Source organism: Pinus tabuliformis, chromosome 1_2 (assembly GCF_031772625.1).
Source record: "Pinus tabuliformis cultivar Carrire ecotype Pingquan chromosome 1_2, CPIR1, whole genome shotgun sequence".
Taxonomy (NCBI): Eukaryota; Viridiplantae; Streptophyta; class Pinopsida; order Pinales; family Pinaceae; genus Pinus; species Pinus tabuliformis.
The window spans coordinates 1025526113-1025548731 of NC_142298.1; positions in this window are offsets into that span (position 1 = coordinate 1025526113).

Consider the following 22619-nt stretch of genomic DNA (forward strand, 5'->3'; position numbering starts at 1 on the left):
ATAGTGTACCTCACTGAGGGGGATTTGAATTGGGCACTTGTTGGCACAAAATAAACCAAATACCCAATAACATTGAGGACAACCATTTGAGCTGACACTTTGGGCTATATACATACACATAGAGACACATATACTATTTTTCAATGGAAAACTTCCCTAGTGTTAACAGACAGAAATGTCCTACCTACAATAGGGGATCATCACCGGTAATACCTTTATCTGTTTGGTGTAATAACACCCACCAAAATGTGGGCCTGGTTTTCACTAAATGAATTTCTCCTTGAAAGGAGACTTTCATCAAAGATCACCTAAATTCTATATTCGATTCTTATTCTATTATATAAGAAATAAACTTTTTATCTCTCTATACTCAATTCAAATCTATCTCGATCGAGAGCAAAAACAATCCCAATCTCAATCAAGAGTATTTAGAATTATCAAGAATTGAATCTAAGGTTAAGATGAACTTAATAAATCACATAAAAAATTCATATGACTTAAAGTACTTGAGACAAATGTGCATATGTAGTTAACATAGTAAGTAGCTACCAAAACCACATGAACACATACTTAGATTCAAATATCAACAATTGAATTCAAGATATAGTTGAACTATTGTATCATAGAAATAGTTCATATGATGCAATAACAATTGAATTAAAAACACATAGGTAATTTAACTGCATAAATAATTATCGAAAATCACATACATGTCTATCTGAATTCAACATTCATTCTTGATATTAGTCTTACGAAACATTAAAAAATAACTTAATATTGGTTTTAAATGAGAATGTATTTGCATGAAACTAACAATAGTGCATAATCATACAACACATACTTACCCGGAACAAAGAAGGAATCAAAACTGAATGGTAGCTTTCATTCATAGCCAAATCTAAGTAGTAGTACTCATATTGATTACAAAATAAAGATTTCAAAGTTTTCCACCAGTCTTCTAACTCTTACAATAATGTACAAAACTGGAATATGGCTTCAAGCCCCACAGTACAAATTGTTTTCATGGATCAACTATGATAGCATAAGATTTTTCCTTGCCTAAGAATTCCCCCCTATTATCTTTGAAGAGCCTTTTATAAATAAGGTAGAAAAGTTTTTAAACAAAAAGATTTTGCCATCACATTAAAAAATAAATTATTTACTAAAAATTGGAAATAGAAAAGAAACTGTGCGCAACAATTCCGATTGATTGGATTTGATGGCATTCCCAAATTGAAGTTCTATTGCTAGAGTTGTTGCCGAAGACATTTCATTTTTCCATTAATTTCGCCATCATCTACTAGAATTGTGTTTGTTCCAATATTTGAGGAATTAGACTCTACAACCTAAATTGTTGGGATTTGATTCTTTTTCATTTCCTATTAAAATTAATCCTGTATCATTTGAAATACATACCTGTACATTAATCAACCAAAAGAAAAAAAAAATAAAATAAAAAAAAATTAATAAAACAAAAAAAAATAAGAGTCAAAATGTTCACTGATTTCTTTAATTTTTTTCCAGCCATTTTTCTCATTAATTTGACAAAATTATATTTCTCAAACCATTCTCCATAGTTTTAACTTTGCAACAAGCTATCCCGTGCTTAATTTGGTGCACTAGAACTCAAGATATAGCCTTAGGAAGTTGGCGTTCAATAATCCTTAATCAAATTTGTGAATTGATCATAACTATTGATTTAAAATCCAAAATTATTATATGACATGCACTATGGAAGGGAGCTGTGAATGGTTTATATTGTGATTCACTTGCCTTGTAATTTGTATGAGAGTTGTGGAGGACCTAGAATTTGGAGCTTATGATAATTTTTTGACCGCACACACAAATAGAAAATAAAATATAATAATAACCTTGTGCCACCTTGAATTCCTAGATATCTAAATAGGAGAGAGAAAATAATAATTAAAAATAATAAAACATGCCTATATTTGGGATTTGAAGTTGACCTTGTATCACGAAAATAAAATAAAACAATAACATTGTACCACCTTGAATTCCTAGATATCTGGATAGGAGAGAGAAAATAATGATTAAAAATAATAAAAACATGCCTATATTTGGGAGTTGAAGTTTACCTTGTATCTCCCCAGCTGCTATAGAAATGGATTAAAAAAATAATAATAATAAAAAATAAAATCCAAAAATGATTGAGACTCCTCACCCTTGGATGCCTAGATAAAGCTAAAAAAAACATTACAAATAAAAAAATCAAAATAAAATTCATAATAATAAAAAATAAAACCTAATAATAAAAGCACAACGAAGAGTCCGAGAGAAAACTTGTACGCCGATCTAATGCACCTCCAAATGCCCAGATCCCCAAATGAAAAGACATGCCATTAGTTGACATCATTTGCCACCTTAGCCCTTGATGCTTTTATGGTTCTTGTACCCATGATGTCGATCTCAATGATCCCTTAAGGGATAAGTGATTCTTCTCCAACACTTTACTGAGTGTGTCTAGATACATTCCATGATGATGCATGATACATGAATGAGGATGTTGGAGCCCCTTTTGAGGACTTAACATTGCTAATGTTATCCTCCTTCAGCCATAAGACTTTATACATTTATCTATGATGCTAGGAAATTAACTTGAGAGATGATGCAACCTTGAGATGACAATATGCCGCTAGGTTAGTATTGTACCCTTTTGATGGACATTGCATTGCTCTTGATGGTGTTGATCACTTAGTACCCCTTTGGAGGGGTATATGTATTTGGCTATATTTGGGGTTGACTTGATCTATCCACCTTGTATCATGGATTTAATTATTTTAGGAATTTTAGGATTGATTTGAGAAAAATTGAATTGGTTACCCTCATATAAATAATGATAGTTACCCTCATATAAATAATGATAGTGAATTTCCTCACATATCATGTTCACACTTTGATTATTACATCTTTTCATTAGTGATCTTTCTCTCTAGTGTGCAATGGAGGCCTATTTGAGAGGATTTCTTGGGTGGATTACGTGATGTTATGTGATATATTTTCATGGATTCTTATGGTGGACCTTGGATGTCGCATGGTGAAGTAAGTTAGTTTATTTTCTTTATTTTGGTATTGTGTTCCATTGGATAAATATTATTTTGAAAAATGGGTTTATTCAGTACTTGATTCATTATTCTTGTTGATCTAAGCCCTTCCTCCATGTGTTTTAGGAATATAGATGGTTTTTCTTTCCCTTAATCATCCATAAGATTGAGAACCTAAATTACAAACCCAAGGTTAAGTTAGTTTGTTTTGCCTAGTTTTGTTTGGATTTAGAATCACTCCAAAAGAATCCCTATACAATTTTGTATCCTAAACTCCATTTTCCCTAGCTTGAGGGGGCACTAGTCTTTCTCATTTGTGGAATTCGTTTAAAACCATAAATTCATTTTTATTTTTATTTTATGGTAAATTAAGGTTAAATTACAACACAATTTGTGCTTTTAGCATTTAATGACTTATTTATGTATACCTTAGGGTTATATTTTGTTTAAGTGCATTACAAAGGTTAATTTAAATTTTTTCATGTAATTGAAACCATTTTCCTAGGGTTAATGCCATTCTTTATTTGTTGTTATGTAATTTTTATTTTTATTTTTGTAATGCTAGGAAGATATTTATATTACCTAGTAATAAAAAATATACAAGACATTCTCCTTATTGCTACTAGCCTACCACTAGAGAAACTAGACCAATAACATGGTAGGATTTCCTTTGGCCAAAAAAATAGGGTGTATGAAATCACACAATTAAATAAACTAAAAAAAATGACACTATCTAGAAAATTACTATGAGTCCTATGATTTCCTTGGATTGCAACTATTGAATTTGTAACTATGGTCGGTCTTCATAAAGTACTTTGGGTCACTTGATGTAATGATATTTATCATTGTAGACCATATTTATAAATGCTTGAGTCAAAATAAAATTTCTTTTGTGTTAAAGTCCCATTGTGACTTTTAAAAGATGTAAATTTGATTTTTTTTTTAATGATTTTTTGGCTCCAAAAGTGAAAAGTCAGCTTCCCTCCAATTCAAGTTGGTCTTGGCCAAGAGACACATCCATTCACCCTAGACAAACTACTATATAAAGGAAGCTTGAGCTCCTCATTTGGGATTGTCACATTCCACACACAAGACAATTTTTGGGAAAGTGAGCAAAGGACAAGAAGGACAAAGAAGAATGAAGAAGAAAGCTGAATTTTCTCTCCTTTCTCTCTCTAACAACTCACATGTGTGAAGGAATATCTTTCTATTTGGTTCACATTTTTTTGGGGAAACTATTACACGAGGTCAAAATATTCTAGGTTACTGGGCAACTGCTACAATGATGAAATTCTGGGTAACTGGATATTTCAAGAGAATTGGTATTATGGAAGTGCAGGATCAAGAGCAATGTGTAGGATCCATTTGGGTGACTTGAATTGGAGTTCTAGGTGTGTCTCCCATTAAATAAGAAGATTTTATCTATTGAAAAGGCTACTGTGATTTTCCCCGTAGTGGGTTTTCCTAGGGTAAACCTTATCTCTATTTTTTGGATTGTTATCTCTACTGCTCTACTATTATTTATTGTTGAATTTCTGAACTATAATTTCTGAACAATATATTGGAATAAGTTTAAAGAAGGTCTACATCAAAATTAATTATCAAAGTTTCAAAAAACATTGTGCTAGCCCTAATTGCACTAGAAAATCAACATGATATCAATGCCTTGGTGAGGGAAGGAAGGAACATTGAGATCACTTTGAAAAAACCCTAGAAAACATTCTATTCAAGTTCTTCTTTCAGATTGGTTTCGATGGCTACATCTATGAAATATGAAAAAAAGCTAGAGGAAGCATCAAACTTCAGAGCTTAGAAAGTTAGAATAGACATTCTTATTGCCAAGAACAAAGTTTTGGATATCATTATAAGAAAGGTTACTAAACCAGAAGATGATGCAGGAAAATCGAAGTTCAAGGAAGATGACATCAATTCTATGAGCATCATAGTAGACTCCATTAGGGATCATTTGGTTCCCTACATTGAAAAGCATGATACCTCCAAAAAAATGTATGATGCCATAATACATCTATACACTATCAAGAATGTTGGTTAGTCCATGAGATTAAAGAATGAGCTCCGAAATACAAGGATGACTAATGAAGACATTGTGGCTTCATACTTAGTGAGCATTTCACAAATAAGAGATCAAATTCAATCTATTTGAGAATTAGCCCCTAATCAAGAACTTGTGACTATGACACTAAATGGCCTCCTTAGATCATGGCTTGCATTTATAGAAGGCATAAGTAGTTGGAAATAAGCTCCTTCCATTGAAAAATTATGGACATCTTATGCTCAAGAAGAAGCAAGATTGATGACTAGAGATTGTCAAGATGAAGAAGTTCAAGCCCTTGCAACCCGCATCAAGAACAAAGTAATGATGAAGTTTGGACTCAACATAAGAAGGCAGGAAATGGATCTTCTTCATTTAATAATAAGAAAGACTTATCAAAGATACAATGATATGTTTGTGAAGAATATGGACATTTCAAGAGAGATTTTCCTAATATGGAAATTTCAACAGAGATTGTGCTAAGAAAAGAGAAGGGAAACAACATGCTTCTACTATTCCGCTTTGACAAGTTTCCTTACAGATGATTATGACATGTGGCTAGTAGATAGTGGAGCATCAAGGCACATGACCAGAGAATGTGGGAATATTTCAAGCATGACAAAAAATAATTTGTCTCAAAGGGTTGAACTAGGAGACAATAAAAACTATGCAGTCAAAGGAGTTGGAACAACATCGATAGAGCTAGAATTTGGTAACAATGTGCATCTCAACAATATTCTTTATGGACCAAGTTTATAAAATAACCTTGCCTATGTTTCTTGTTTAGAAGACAAAGGAGATAGGGTTGTTTTTGTGGATGGAAAACTACTTCTTTGGTCAAAAGGATCTTGTATAGATGATGATAGGGTTATTGGGATTCATGATGGAGGATTTTATAGACTTGTGAGTTAATAAAATCAAGCAATAGTACATGAAAAAAATAGATCCAAGTGAGTTATGGAACCGAAGTTATGAATATCTTCATTTTAGAGCATTGCCAAAATTAAGTGAAATAGTGTCAAGGGTTCCGTTGATGGTCTTGAATGACTGCATCAACATTGAGGAAAACCACTCGACCGAGACATTAGAATAGATCCTTTTCCATTTGGGATGACGGCTTTGATTGGAATTATGGGACGAGTTTCCCTTTCTATAAAAATTATATGAAATGGATTGAATAAAAATATAATTCTCTAATATAACTAGAAATGAAATAAACATTAGTACACTATTATTTATCTCAGGTATGTTGTTGGTATATGTGATTATAAAGATTTCATAATTATAAAAAAAATGTAGATCATCATGTAACTATAAAGTAAGTGCAAAGAAAGATAACTAATTTAATTAAATAGTTAATTAAATTAGCTTGTTAATTCGCCAGATATACTGAGATCGCGTTGTTCATATATAATTTATAACTTCAATCAAACACATCAATAGTGATAATGAACGATTGCTTTAACACATATATTATGAAAAAAATCATAATTCCATTCTACTCAAAGAAAAATAACAACAAAAGGATAATAGTATCTAATATATCGTTCATCTGCTCATGATAGAAAGGTGATGATTCAACTTTATATTATGGAAAACCTCAGTTATAATAGTGCAACTTTTGCTTTCTCTTTCAAAAATTTAGAACCCCTTCTCCTATCTTGGAGAGGGGATTTATAGTCTATTGAAGCCTTAGATTTATGCTGCTCCAACATGGGGGATAACCACCCGATTCGAACCTTAAAGACAACTCCTTTTCTGTTTGAAGTGGTGACTCTGACTTGGGATGATGGGACCAGTTTCCCAATGTGGGTTTTAAAATGAGAGTGGGTGGTTTTCAAGCGATTGCAGTAAGAATAATGATAACTAAATGGCCTATTATATCATGCAAATATTTAGATAACTTAATCTAATATAAACCCGGGTATTTTGTGTGATATGCGATCTAAAAATGATATCTGTTTGACTTGTGATAATAAAGATGATTCACGAATTAAACAAAGATGATAACATGTAAAGATAATTTATTTGAATAAATAGTTAGTCAAAGAAATGTATAAACTATATCGCATATATCTAATGATTATATATGAAAATAAACACTTTCAGCTAGGCATCATACAGTAGTGCAATTAATGCATAACAGGAAGAACATATTCCATATACCATTCATGAAAACGAAATGTCATCACTAATTAAACAAAAACATAACTAATCATACAAGATAAAAGTACGATATGTGTGAGGTTCTACTCATTTGACTAATGACATAGATCAGCCTTTCTTCAAATCGAATTATTCTCCAAGTATACAATAGTGCATCAACACAGGAAAGTAGTCTGATATTTAAAAGAAACGACCATGTTCCATAATTTCATCAAGGCATTCACAAACTTATAGAAGTGCATTCTTTGCAAATGTTTTTGATAAAATTCCGGACCCTTCTCTAAATGCATGAGAAGGGTATAAATACTATTCTAACTAATGTTCAAAAATAGATTATACAAAAATTTGAGGAGGTTTCAAACAACCTTCCTCCTAACTAGCAACTAACTCTAAAAATAAAAGTGACTGGATGAACAGAGGTTATAAAGATGACTTTCTATCTTCCAGCTTCTCCTTTAGATCACATATATCAAACATTGGTTTCACTTGAGGAGGTGCCCCAAACTGCGTTCTGACCTATCCTACGAAGATAACATCTATGAGAGGTGGCAACATCCTTTGAGTTGAATGGAGTGAGCAATTGAGCGCCATGGTTTGGCTGTGAGGCTTGACAAGGTATTGCCAATATGCCTCCTAGTCAGTGTTTGATAACTTTTTGATTTCTTCCCTTTCATTTTTCACCTTTTCCTTCCAGTTTTTATCCAAGTCATTTAAATCTGGAAGCGCCTTTGGATTACCTTCTTTCATCAATTTGGTAGTGTGAAAAGTGTAATTTATTGTTTTTACTATGTTCTTTGCCACTCCTGCTGCTCTTGCCACTGCTAATTCTGCTTGTTTGATCCGCGCATCCCAATCTGTGATCAAAATGTTCTTATGTTTCTCCTCAATCTGGGGTAGATTAGATCTCCTTCCTTCTTCAGTTTCTTTCCATTCAATGAATTCAGAGATCTTTGTATTTAAATCATTAAATTCAGTTCTCTGGTAAATTGCCTTATCCATCAACTGATCACTGGTGACTAGAGGAGTGACATGCGACATTCTTTGGCAAAATAGATCTTGTTGTTTGGATAGAAGGGAATTTAGCTCTAGTGCCTCTTTGATGAATTCATCGACAGTAGGGACATCTTCATATTTTTCCATGGCTTATTGAAATTCTTAGATTTGCATGTTCTTCACATAAATCTCTGCTTCATGGCTTATATTTAATACTTCCATATTTTGTTGCAATTGAGTGATTTGTTCAGTAGCTTGCTGGTTCAGATTTTCTTTTTCAATTTGTAGTTGTTACTTGAGCTGCGCTATCTTCTCTTCCCTTTCCCTTAATAAAATATATACCTCCGTAGCTTTATCCATGGTGGCAGTAGCATACACCCCTGTAAACTGCAACAATATTGTTAAATTTTGAGTAGGATTGAAAGGGATATCCTTCCAGACTATGTCCATCAGTTCATTCCTTGCTGGGATCTTGGGTGTTTCCACCCTACTTCTTTTCCTCTGTAGTCTCACTACAACCTTGTGCATTGGGCTGTAGAACACATCTAAAGGAGGAATTTTAGTCACCTTTAGGATAATTTCCGATGTTGGCAATGCATGAATGATTTCTGTATGCTACGAAATTGTCCCTTGCTCATCCATTGGCTCAGACTCTGAAGTTTTCCGAGTTTTTGGAGGAGTGTGATATTCCATTGTTTCCTGCGCATAGGTTATCTTAGGAGTCACGTCTTATAGTTTCTTATTTAATTGGTCCCACTCCTTCTCTAAATTGTTGCTTTTGATCTCTGAACTGATATCTTTAGTTAGGTCACTTATCACTTGCTTTTCGGCTAACTTCATGCTAGATTCCACTGTATTCTCGTTGTCCTGGGATTTCCTTGTATATTGTGCTTTCTCTGTGTCCACTTGAGACTCTATGTGAGAAATTTTCCCTCGCTATTGATAGTTACACTGGGTGTAGGTTTTTCCTCGGCTCTTAACAAATGCAATGGAATTATTTCGAGCCTTTGATTTCTGAATTCCTAAAACTTTTCAAAATCTTTAGGACTCAAATTGGCCTTTGCCCAATCGAACGGTTGTTCGAATGATTTAGGAGATTGTAAAAGATCTTCTGAATCATTAGCCTCATGATTAAAGGGTTTAATCTTTACTGTGGTAGTAATATTGTGTACTATCTTGTCTGGGTCGAATTGCCTCTTTGGCAGAGTATGGAGCTTGAGGCTCTCTAGGCTTAGTGATTCCTTGGTTGCATGGTTGAAATTTGCTAATGAAAAAGAACCACACTGAATGGGAAAGGATGGCCAAAAAGTCGTCTTATTATCTTTTAGGGTCTTGGTCAAGCCTTTACCCACAATCTGGTGATCTATTTCTCTTTCTAGTAACTTATTGGAGACATACAAACGAAGTACATGCGGGTCCGCTATATTGCCAAAAACTCTGATATATGTAAACCATTCTTCAACAAAATACTTGCCTACTACGAGAAGGCTTGTAGCAGCTTCTTTGGAAAACCTTAGGGATTTCTTATTAAAAATCAATTGATGCAATGGTAAAATAACACCATGGCATATTTTATAAAAATGGGGTATATAATGGGATTCCCAAATCTATTTATGGCTGAGATGGATGGGGTAAGGGTCCTGAAAAGTCCATTTCCAACCCATGATTGGAAATTTAGTACAAAAATAGATGGAATCCATGATATAAGCATTGAAATAAAATGGAGGAAGGTTCTCTGTGGAGGAGGATCTCTTCTGACGATGCTTGGAGATGGCAGTGGCTAGGTTATCATATAGGATAGTGGCCCAATTCATTATGTGGGAATTGACACAAACATCAATTAAAGGAATCCATTCTATGGAAAACTTGGTATTATTAGGTAATCCATATAACCTACATAACATAGAAGTTGCATAGTTATAGGGGTTTGCCAAAGAAGCTACGGGATACATACCCGTTTTATTATACTTGAACTTGTTCTCTAGGATCCTAAAGCCCTGGATCATCTTGATAGGTTCTTCATTTTTCTTTGCGAAGTTGGCCAGGTATGATTTGTCATAGATGTCCTGAGGGTTAGGTATATGATACATTTGCTTTAGGTCCTCAGCTTTGAATGATCCCATTAGCTCCATCTTCGAGTTCCTGAATTGTCTGTCTTTAAAACTGAGATTTTCCACCACCCATCTAATCATATTAGTGTATGGGAGTATTTTCACTCTTGCTCCTAGTCTGTGAAGGAAGGAACATGAAGAATATTTGAATTGGACCCCCAAAGGTTTTATTGAGTTAGCTGTTTCCTTTATGACTATAATTTTAGGATACTCATCTTCAAGTTTGTTGTATATGACTTCCCATGCCGTTGCTCCTCCATTGGCGCTGCAAATTGTATCAGTGAATATAGGTGACATCTTTGATAAATTAGACCCTGTAATGCTTTGCTTCTTCTACTTTTGCATCACCTTTCGAAATGACATCTCTTTTGAAGCTTGCCTGAAATGAAAGAGAATATCAGCACACACAATGGAGGGAAATTATGGCAGAGATTTCTTTGAAATGACTTTGAATCATCGGAAGATTTTACATGAGATTTCAGTGTTAACTAACCATAACTTGAAAACATCAATTCCTCTCCTCGAGCTGCTAAACATTAATTACTTTATCAAACCACTCATTATTACATTAAAAATCAATAAATTCTTCATCTTCACACTTTATTTGCGCATCATAACTTTCAAACGTTGCCATATCGCGTTATTGGGAGTTAATGTGAAATGCGATTATGAGAATCGCAACATCGCATTTCGCAAATTCTTAAGGGGTGACACAATGGCATGCTCTATAAATTTACAATTTATGAAGTGCGATCACGTGTTATTCAAGTATTGTGATCGGAAAATCGCAGCGGGGACCTCATCGCATATCGCATTTCAGGATTCCCAATGGAATGTTAACAATTATTACATGGAAAACTACAAGATGTGATTTGCGATAAGAGCTTTAGGCATGAGTTCCTTATTGAAGGTTTTTTGAGGAAAATTTGTAGAGTTAGCATTTATTTTCAAAGGCTAAAAATTTAAAAAGGTCCCCATTTATATGTCAAATATTAACTATTACTTGTATAAATGGTGGGGGGGGGGGGGGCGGTTTGTTACATAGTACAACAATTGGCGATTCACTTGGGAGAACCAGATATCTCTGGTTGATCTTTTGAAATTTCTAAGACTTTCAAAATTAGAAGAGTTATAGGGATAATAATTGCATGAGTTACAAGCTAAACAACATTTCTCTGAAATCATAATCACTCACTCAATCTATCTATTCAACTACTTTACTCTTGTAGTGATAAAAATACAAATGTTTGCATCAGTCAATACTAAGATTTAAAGAGATATAGCAGGTGTCTTCTACAAATTAGTTTTTTGTTGTTTACTCATTTATCACAGATAGAGCCTCTGCTGCCAGCAAACATTCATAGCCTCGGCAAGGTTATCTTTTAGCCAACAATGATTCATTGTCCCATCCGAAGCAATATTCAAAATGAAATTATTTTGCTTTTTCCTCATTTGGACCTTGTTTTTCTTTTCATGTAATTTTCTTTTCAAGTTTCTTAAAAGACATTGTCTAGGCTTGGTAACCCGATAATGCCAATGCCATTCATCAGTTGTAACTAAATTGAACAAGCTAGCTCTTGATGAGACCCCTTGTCCTTTGATTGATTAGATCATTAGCTATTACTCTGTTTTGATATGCAGTTTTGGTAATATCAGTTTAATTATTCCCCTATTATCATGGTAAACAAGATTGTAATGAGACTTATTATCTTTTAAGTTTTGTATATTCTAGAATTACACTGTGAAAAAATAAGATTTTATCAGATAGGGTGAATCATTGGCCCTTTTAAAGAGTTTTGGATGATAATAATAAAGTTTTGTGATACTGATCTATAGAAGGTCCTTACTAGATTAAAGATTATTTTCTTGACTGATCACAAAACATCTATATCTTATAAAGATAAGAGCTTGTTCATAGAATACGTGTTTTTGGCAAGGTCAAGTTTTTCCAAAAGAAATAAGGTTCACTATGATATTTAAATGCTCTAATTATTTCCTTAACTTTTCCTACTTATAGAAGAAAAAAATCAAAATATTATCAGAGGCTTTCTTTTGAGAAGCCAAAAAGTAAATACTACCATAACCTTTATTTTCCTAAGAATATTAAAGAAAATATGATACAAAATTAGATGAGGTTGTCTTCTAGGAAAAGTATTTTTTCAGAATTTGCCCATTAACGGGCAAAGAATCCATATTACCTAACAAGTCTTGTAAAAGAAATGTTGATTGACCAATTTTCTTAATGATTTGGAATGGTCCAAGCCACAGTCTTTGGAACTTGGTATACTTACCTTTTTCCTCATGTGCTTTGTCCCATTTCAAAACCAGATCACCTACTTCAAAAGTTTTATGATTGGCAGAGGTTGTATCAAAAGAGGCTTTGACTAACTTCTGGTGATGGGAATGGGTAGCTTTAGCTTTTTCTCTTTCTTCTTCAAGCTTAAGGATCTAAAATTGTCTTGCTTGAAGAGAAGAGGAAGGATTTTCATTGATACATTGCACTAGGGTGAGGGATGGGATTGCTATGTTTGTAGGGGAGAACTACTTCTTTTCCATAAACTAAAGCAAGAGGAGAAGAACTAATTGAGGCCTTTTGTGTTATTCTATCTTCCCAAAGAGAAAATGTCAATGCTTTGTGTCAATTCCTATGATTTTGGTCTATAGTCCCCTTGATGATTTTGATAAGGTTTTTGTTTGTTGATTTGGCTAATCCATTACCTTATGTATAATATTTGGCCAAATATTTAAATTTGAAACCTCTTTTCAAAGCAAATTCTACCATAGTATTTCTAGAAAAATAAGATGAATTATCAAACATTAAAGTTGTGGGTAGGCCAAACTTGGTGATTATGTACTAATCAATGAAGTCTGTAATACTTTCTATATTATCTACCTTTAGTGGAATAGCCTCTACCTATTTTGTGGAATAATCAGTAGTTGTAAGGATGTACTTGTGCTCCTTGGAAGAGTTAGGAACAATCTCACCAATTATATCTAATCCCCATTGTTCAAATGGTTGTTGGATATTCACTGGCTGCAAAGGGAATGTTGGTTTCTTTTCTCTTCCAGCTGCATTTTGACAAGTTTTGTATTTTCTTGCATAGTCATGTGCATCTTTAAATAGTGTTGGCCAATAATAACTTGCATGCAGGATTTTGTGAGCTGTGGTGTTTCCTCCAAAATGACCTCCAGCTGGTCCATCATGTAACTCCTGCATAACCTTTTCAACTTCACATTTTTCTAGGCATCTTAATAATGTTGAATCATAATTTTTTCTAAATAATACATCATCAATCAATCCATACTGATTTGATTTCAACCTTAAAGAATGTTTTGTTTTGTAATTGAGATGCATAAAACCATATCCATTCTTTAAATAAAACTTCAAATCAACATACTGTGATTGTGCATCGTTGAGGCTTACCTCTAATATTTTCACTTCATTACCTTATTATTCTTCTGTTGATAAGTGGGAAGCTCCAGTTAGCATCCTGCAAAAACCTTGGCCCCTAACAACTTTAGCTAGCCGGATTTCTACATCGTACTCTTGAAGTGCAGTGACCCAATTGACTCTTTTCTCCCCCTCTTCTCTTTGAATCAACAATTGTCTTACTGTAGGGTAAGGTACTATTATTTTTGTATGGGTTTTGAGGAGAAAAGGTATGAAATGTTTCAAGGGTTTAAAGACAGCAAAAGGTTTTTTCTCAACAACTGAGTAGTTTAACTCGACACCCTGTAAATTGGAACTAAAAAAAGAGATATGCGCCTCTATGTTTTGATCATTCAACTGTGTTAAAACTGCTGCATATGATGTATCAGATGAAAAAGTATAAAACACAAAAGATTTGAGGAAGGCTGGAGTTGTTAAAGAAGGAGTATTGATGATGGCTTTTTTTATTAACTCAAATGATTCCCTTTCATATTTACCCCATTTGAAGACTGAATTCTTTATTATCATTGATTGAGGGGTAAAAAAATCTGTGAGAGATCTGGAACAAATATTTTTACAAAATTGATCCTGGCCTAGGAATGATTGCATGGTCATTTTTTTATGTGGGAGAGGAATCATTTCAATTTCTTGGATTCTATCAGGATCAATATATATTCCTTTCTTGGATACTATGAATCTGAGAAGCTTGCCTTCTGCTAAATCAAGGTATGACTTTTTGGGATTCAAAGAAATGCCATATTTCTTGCATCTTTAAAAGATATGCTTTAGGTCATTCAAATGATTGTTTCTGCTCCTAGAGTAGATTGTAATGTCATCTAGGTAAATAACAATTGCTTTATTAATCACACCTTTAAAAGAAATATCCATGGCGCATTGGAATGTAGTACCTGCATTGATGAGTCCAAAAGGCATCTTCTTATAAGCGCACATCCCCCACTTGGTCCTGAATGTTGTCCTCAATCTATCATCTGGATGTACAAGAATCTGATTGTATCCTGAAAATCCATATAGAAAAGACATTAGCTCAGAACCTGCAACTAATTGCAATATTTTCTCCATGGTAGGCAAAGGAAAGTTATCCTTTTGACAAGCTCTATTTAAGTTCCTAAAATCAATACAAATCCTAATGTCCCTATTCTTTTTCCTGACAGGAACCATATTTGATACCCATTTTGAGTGTTTCAAGGGAAAGATTATCTTTTCTTTTAGAAGTTTGTTCATCTCAGATTTGATTTGACTTTCAAGGTTTGGATGAATCTTTCTGAGCTTCTATTGAACTGGTTTCTCATTAGAGGTCATTGGTATAGTATGTTGAATTACAGAGGTATCATAGGTCTTGAGATCTAAATAATCCTAGGCAAAGACACCTTTATATGTTTTCAACAACTTAATGAATGACATCCTTTCTTCGGATGATAAACCAAGACCTAGGTTGACATTTTGAGGTTTTTCAGTTGTACCTAGTTTTACCACTTCAAATATCAAAGTAGAACTCTGAGCCTTGGAGTTGGTAATCTTCTTGAATATGTATTTCAAATCATAGAGATCTTCCATTTTGACTATAGACTTCAGAATTGGGTTTTGACCTTGTTTATTATTGATTTGCAAGTCATGTTCATGTTCATATATGATTTGTTCCTCATAAGATCCTTTTGATGTAAGGAAATTGATTATATCAACATCATTATTAAACACTCTCCAATTTGTTACATTATCAGGAATGGATGGTCTGAAAACTAACTCTATGGAAAATCTATCTGGACTAAATTCCTCTGAATATATAAGCTTAGATGCTACATTGGCAAGTAAGTCAGCACTTGCATTTTGTAATCTGGGGACTAAAGAAATGTTAAAAGCAATGAAATGAGAAGTAAGATTCTGGGCTAAATATTGATAATGTTTGAGATGCCCAGACACACAATGGATTTTGTTTCTTACCTATTTAATAACTATCTCAGAGTCTCCATATACTTGCAAATACTTGACATTAAGGCCAATGGCTTTGTACAGTCGCTGAATCAATGCTTCATATTCTGCAGTGTTGTTAGTGCATTGAAATTCAAGCCTGGAGGATAACATCGTTTTCTCTCCTTGCGGGCTAACTAAGATACATCCTGCACCTGCACCATCCTCAGACTTAGAACCATCAAAATAAAGAGTCCAGAATAGTGAATTATCTACAATTTTATCAACTTCATCTACACACTTGGAAGCATCTATTTGTGATTTTTTTTTTATCTGAGATACTACAACATTATCTGGAAAGAGAGATATTTGAGCATTAAAGGATACCAAGAATGATTTAGCCGAGTAATTTCCAATGATGTTATTGGTGAAAGCTACAGGTTCATTGCTTCCCTCGAGATCAATGACTGTGTACTTCATGAGTTTCTCATGGTTTACTCTAATTTGGTTAGGTTTACCATTGTCTAGCAACCACATGTGAGACTAATCAGTGGCAAAGTATTTGTGTAACTTTTCAGACCAATCCATACATAGAATTAAACCATAAAATTTAGGCATATTGGCCACTATAATATCGATTATCTTTGAGACTTTTGGATTAGAGGAAGTCCTGATTGAAACTGATGCTATTTCTCCAAGTACCTCTACTTTTGTTTTGTCCAGTTGAACTATGTGTACAACAAATTTCTGAGGTGTAATATTCAATTTGGTGCACACAGTTCTTGGCATGATGTTTGAAGAGGCTCTTGAATCAACAAGGCAATTATGGATGTTTCTGTTGAAAATCTCATAAGTAAGCAGAAATGGAGGTGTATGAGAAATAGACCTATCACCTATTAGAACTAGATCTGTAGGATTTACTTTGTTTGAAGATGAAGGATGTTTTCCCATGTCATAAGCATCTTGAGTGACTAAAATGGATGGTAAAGGAGCTATAGGAACTACTTTTAACTCTCTAAGTAAGATTACATGTTGTTGTTTGAGTTTAGTAATTTCATGTAATGAAATATTTACTCTCATCTTTTTCATATCTTCGACTATGTTATATTCTAATGTATCTGAGATTACTAACATTTTGGAAGTAGTTGGACGATCTAGTGGAATGGAATTAGTTTGAGTAGTCTTAGATTTCTTACCTACTGTCTTCTCCTTTACTTCTATTTCTGAATTGTTGTAGATGTATCAGGAGAGTTTTTACTTCTTGTAGTGACTGGCATAACTTGTGATTCCTCTTCAATTGGAAGAATGAAATCCCACATTCCATTTAACTCAACTTCTTCTTCAATTTCGGCTTCTTCTTCAGTTGGTGAGTCTTCTTCCAGTTCTTGATTGGATTCAGCATTTGAAATAGTATTTGGTGGCTAAGATGTGGAAGAAGGATTCCTTTTAAATGAGCGAAAAGGTTTCTTGGGAGAAGATGATTCTACAACTTGTTTCTTGATTTTGACCATTTCATTTGACATGGTCTTTAACACTTTCTGAAGGCCTTCAAGGTCAAAAGGGTCCTTTGGAGCTTTCTTTTTTGAATCATCCTTGAATGTTACTTTCTTTGATTTCCTTTCATCTGTCTGTGACCTCTTTTCTAAGGCAATAATTCTTCTTTCTACAAAAAAAGCTTCTTTCATGTTTTCTACGAGGGTAGCCTTATTGGCTCTATCTACAAAAACTGCGATATTAGAAGGAAGGAAGGATATGTACCACACTATTTGTACATTTACTGCAGGTTTAGAGGTAGCTTGGATTTTGTTTAACAACTTGTTAAATTTGGAGTTGAAGTCTTTGATCCTTTCATCTGAATTTTCTTTTAGGTTGAAAAGATCATTGATTAAGGATGTTATAGTTCTGTCATCACCAAATTTTTCATGAAATATTTCTTGAAAAGTATCCCATTTTCTTATTGAGCCTGCTAGAAGGGAAAAATACCAAGATCCTGCAGATCCCTGGAAAGTATAAGGAAACAGTCTAATCACAACATCCTCATGTGCAACTCCATTAAGATTCATGGCTAGCATAAAGTTATTTAGATGTTCTTCAGCATGAAGACCATCATCAAGATTATACTTAGGTAACCATTTTTCTAGGTTTTCTTGGAGAGAATTTGGATTAGCAACCAGTACAACACTAGGATTTGTCTAAGGTTGAGAGGGTTGATTGGCCATAAATTGAGTTGGAGACTGGGAAAATGGGAAGGCCAATCCAGAAGTAGGTATGGATGGTGAAGAACTTACTACTGGATTAGTACTACTAGTAGCAGTACTAGTTAAAGAAGTGGATTGTTGAGAGGAAGTGGATTGAGTAGAAGTAAATGGAGGCAAAGGTGAGGTGATTTTGATGGTATCCGATTTAGATCTTGATGTGGTAGCTTTCTTACATCGCGAATGAATGGGAAACTCAAAAGGAGTTACTCCGAGCCTTTCACTTTGTAATTGAGTTAATACACCAGTTTCTCATAATAAGGAAGTGACACTTTCTTCAGAGGCTTCCGGTCTCTTAGGTTTCTCGGAAGAAATGGATATCTGTTCCAATTTTTGTAATAAGGAGTGAACTTCGGGAGACTCGGGAGTGAATATGAAGAAGGTGGTTGTCTTAATACTTCAAGAGATGAGGGAGACGTTTCTACTATTTCAGATTTATGATCCAGAGATTTGAACAAGATCTAGAAGAAGTAGAAGTTGTGGAGGGGTTTTGACTCTTATGAATGTTTTTCAATTGATCTTTAGATTTATATGCCATTCATAGTTGGATGGCCCTCCTTCTAGTGCCAAAATGTTGAAGCCTTAGATTTCTGCTGCTCCAACATGGGGGATAACCACCTCGTCCAGACCTTAAATACAACTCCTTTTCTGTTTGAAGTGGTGGCTCCGACTGGGGATGATGGGACCAGTTTTCGAATGTGGGTTTTAAAATAAGAGTGGGTTGTTTTCAAGTGATTGCAATAAGAATAATGATAACTAAATGGCCTATTCTATCATGAAAATCTCTAGCTAACTTAATCTAATATAAACATGGGTATTCTGTGTGATATGCAATCTAAAAAAGATATCTGTTTGACATGTGATAATAAAGATCATTCACACATTAAACAGAGATGATAACATGTAAAGATAATTTATTTGAATAAATAGTTAGTAAAAGAAATGTATAAACTATATCACATATATCTGATGATTATATATGAAAATAAACACTTACAGCTAGGCATCATACAGTAGTGCAATTAACACATAACAAGAAGAACATATTCCATATACAGTTCATGAAAATGAAATGTTATAATTAATTAAAAAAAATATAGAACTAATCATACAAGATAAAAGTACCATATGTGTGAGGTTTCGCTCATTTGACTAATGACATATATCAACTCCTTTCTTCAAATCAAATTATTCTCCAAGTATAAAATAGTGCATCAACAAAGGAAAGTAGTCTGATATTTAAAAGAAACGCCCATGTTCCATAATTTCATCAAGGCATTCACAAACTTACATAAGTGCATCCTTGCAAATGTTTTTGATAAAATTCTAGACCCTTCTCTAAATGCATGGGAAGGGTATAAATACTATTCTAACTAATGTTCAAAAATAGATTATACAAAATTTTGAGGAGGTTTCAAACAACCTTCCTCCTAACTAGCAACTAACTCTAAAAACAAAAGTGATTAGATGAGTAGAGGTTATAAAGATGACTTGCTGTCTGCCAACTTCTCCTTTAGATCGCATATATCAGACATCAGTTTCACTTGAGGAGGTGCCCCAAAGTTCATTCTAACTTATCCTGTGAAGATAACATCTGTGAGAGGTGGAAACATCCTTTGAGTTGAATGGAGTGAGCAATTGAGCATCATGATTTAGCTGTGAGGCTTGACAAGGTATTTCCAATATGCCTCCCAGTCAGTCTTTGATAACTTTGTGATTGCTTCCCTTTGGGTTTTCACCTTTGCCTTCTAGTTTTGATCCAAGTCATTTAAATCTGGCAGCGCCTTTGGATTACCTTCTTTCATCAAGTTGGTAGTGTGCAAAGTGTAATTTACTACTTTTACTATGTTCTTTTCCACTCCTACTGCTCTTGCCACTGCTAATTCTACCTATTTTATCTGCACATCCCAATCTGTGAACAAAATGTCCTTATGTGTCTCCTCAATCTCAGGTAGATTAGCTCTACTTCCTTCTTAAGTTTCTTGCCATTCAATGAATTCAGAGATATTTGTATTTAAATCATTAAATTCAATTCTCTGGTCAATCACCTTATCCATCAACTGATCACTAGTGACCAGATAAGGAGTGACATGCGACATTCTTTGGCAAAATAGATCTTGTTGTTTGGATAGAAGGGAATTTAGCTCTAGTGCCTCTTTGATGAATTCATCGAAAATAGGGACATCTTCAACTTGCTGGTTCACATTTGTTTTTTCAATTTGGAGCTGTTGCTCAAGCTGTGCTATCTTCTCTTCCCTTTCCCTTGAAAAAATAGATACCTTCGTAGCTTTATCCATGGTGGCAGTAGCATACGCCCCTATAAAGTGCGACAATCTTGTTAAATTTTGAGCAATATTGGAAGGGATATCCTTCTAGACTATGTCCATCAGCTCATTCCCTACTGGAATCTTGGGTGTTTCCACCTTCATTCTTTTCCTCTGTCTTCTCTCTACATCCTTGTGCAGTGAGTTGTAGAAAACATCTAAAGGAGGAATTTCAGTCACCTTTAGGATAAAATCTGATGTTGGCAATGCATCAATGATTTCTGTATGCTGCAAACTTGTCCCTTGCTCATCCATCGGCTCAGACTCTGAAGTTTTCCGAGTTTGCATAGGAGTGTGATATTTCATTGTTTCCTGGGCATCTGTTGTCTTCGAAGTTTCTTGTAGTTTCTTATTGAATTGGACCCACTCCTCTAAATTGCTTCTTTTGATCTCGGAACTGGTATCTTTAGTTAGGTCACTTATGACCTGCTTTTCAGCTAACCTCCTGCTGGATTCTGCTGTATTCTCGGTGTCCTGGGCTTTCCCTGTATCATGTGCTTTCCCTGTGTCCACTTGAGACTCTATGTGAGAATTTCACCCCTCGCTGTTGATAGTTACACAGGGTGTAGGTTTGTCCTTAGCTCTTAACAAATGCAATGGAATTATTTCGAGCCTTTGATTTTTGAATTCCTAAAACTTTTCAAAATATTTAGGACTAAAATTGGCCTTCGCCCAATTGAATGCTTGTTCGAATGATTCAAGAGATTGTAAAAGATCTTCAGAATCATTAGCCTCATGATTAAAGGATTTAATCTTTACTGCGGTATTAATATTGTGTGCTATCTTGTCTGGGTCGAATTGCCTCTTTGGCAGAGTATAGATCCTGAGGCTCTCTAGGTTTAGTGATTCCTTGGTTTCATGGTTGAAATTTTCCAACGAAAAAGAACCACACCGAATGGGAAAGGATGGCCACAAAGACTTCTTGTTATCTTTTAAGGTCTTGGTCAAGCCTTTACCCACAGTCTGGTGAGTTATTTCTCTTGCTAGTAGCTTATCAGAGACATACAAAGGGAGTACATGCGAGTCTGTTGTACTGCCAAAAACTATGATATATGTAAACCATTCTTCAACAAAATAATTTCCTACTACGAGAAATTCTGTAGCGGCTTATTTGGAAAACCTTGGCGCTTTCTTATTAAAAATCAATTGATGCAATGGTAAAATAACACCATGGCATATTTTATAAAAATGGGGTACATAATGGGATTCCCAAATCTGTTTATGGCTGAGATGGTTGGGGTAGGGGTCTTGCAAAGTCCATTTCCAACCCATGATTGGAAATTTAGTATAAAAACCGATGTCCTTCATGATATGAGAACTGAAATAAAATGGAGGAAGGTTCTCTATGGAGGAGGATCTCTTCTGACGATATTGGGAGATGGCAGTGGCTAGGTTATCAGTTAGGATAGTGGCCTAATTCATTATGTGGGAATTGGTACAAGCATCAAGTAAAGGAATCCATTCTATGGAAAAATTGGTATTATTAGGTAACCCATATAACCTACATAACATAGAAGCTGCATAGTTATAGGGGTTTGCCAAAGAAGCTACAGGATATAGACCCGTTTTATCATACTTGAACTTGTTCTCTAGAATCCTCTAGCCCTGGATCATCTTAAAAGGTTCTTCGTTTTTCTTTGCGAAGTTGGCCAGGTATGATTTGTCATATATGTCCCTAGGGCCAAGTATATGATACATTTTCTTCAGGTCCTTAGATTTGAATGACCCCATTAGCTCCACCTTCGAGTCCCTGAATTTCCTATCTTCAATATTGAGATTTTCCACCACCCATCTAATCATATCAGTGTATGGGAGTATTTTTCTCTTGCTCTTATTCTGTGAAGGAAGGAACATGCAACATCTTTGAATTGGACCCCCGAAGGTTTTATTGAGTCAGCCGTTTCCGTTATGACAATAATTTTAGGACGCTCATCTTGAAGTTTGTTGTATATGATTTCCCATGTCGTCGCTCCTCCATCGGTGCTACAAACTATATCAGCGAATATAGGCGAAATCTCTGATAACTCAGACTCTGTAATGCTCTACTTCTTCTGCTTTTTCATCACCTTTCAAATGACATCTCTTTCAAGGCTTGCTTGGAACGAAAGAGATATATGAGCACACACAATGGAGGGAAATTATGGTAGAGAGTTCTTTGAAATGACTTTGAATCGTGGGAAAATTTTACATGAGATTTCAGTGTTAACTAACCATAACTTGAAAACATAAATTCCTCTCCTCGAGCTGCTAAACATTAATTACTCTGTCAAAACACTCATTATTACATTAAAAATCAATA